Below are 772 nucleotides of genomic sequence, written 5' to 3'. Positions count from 1 at the left end.
GTAGTGGCACACCCCTTAATTTGCAAACGGCTGAGATGATGTGTGGGGCTTGTACAAGTCTAGTCATTGTAATGAAAAGGGAGCCAACTCGACTCTTGTATATTTTTGACCTAGTTTTTATCATTAGAAAAGGACTAGAGTCCTTAAGGGTAATTTCCAGCCTAATCAGGGATTTAGGATTAGTTGTTATATTTGTAATCTGGAATAAATTCAGTAGGCAAATATGAAATTTCAAATTCATTCGACAACTGGTTTAGGATATATGTAGGATATATGGCATTTCAAAGAGAGACATAACAAACATTTTCTTGATAAAATGCATGAATACTGTCGGTATTGTGCTGTTTGGTTGAAAATTGGCCATTTTGAAGGAAATTAACTAAACGTTCTTCAATTTTTGACAGCCTCCGCATGCCTAAACATTGTCATACCAGTGTTAATTCTTAGCAAGGAATTTTTGTTTGTCACATGCTGAGGCTTCATTTCTGCATGTTAACTGTCCAAAAACACCATATTTTGGCTAGTAATGCAGCTCGTTGTTATGGTAGGGCATCTATGAAACATTTTTGTCATGTATTACCGTAAGTAGTGATTTTTTTTTACACTAAAGTGAAAAAAAACTTCACATAATGGCATAATTTTTTTTGTCATTATGTAGTGAAGTTTTTTTCCACTTAAGTGCAAAAAAAGTCGTTTTTCCACTTAAGTGCAATAAAAGTCGTTTTTCCACTTGAGTGCAAAAAATCTTCACATAATGGCAAAACATTTTTTT

This window comes from Mizuhopecten yessoensis, unplaced genomic scaffold (assembly GCF_002113885.1).
Source record: "Mizuhopecten yessoensis strain PY_sf001 unplaced genomic scaffold, ASM211388v2 scaffold11049, whole genome shotgun sequence".
Lineage (NCBI taxonomy): Eukaryota > Metazoa > Mollusca > Bivalvia > Pectinida > Pectinidae > Mizuhopecten > Mizuhopecten yessoensis.
The sequence above is the reverse complement of the archived record's forward strand: the minus strand, read 5'-3'. Positions refer to the sequence as shown.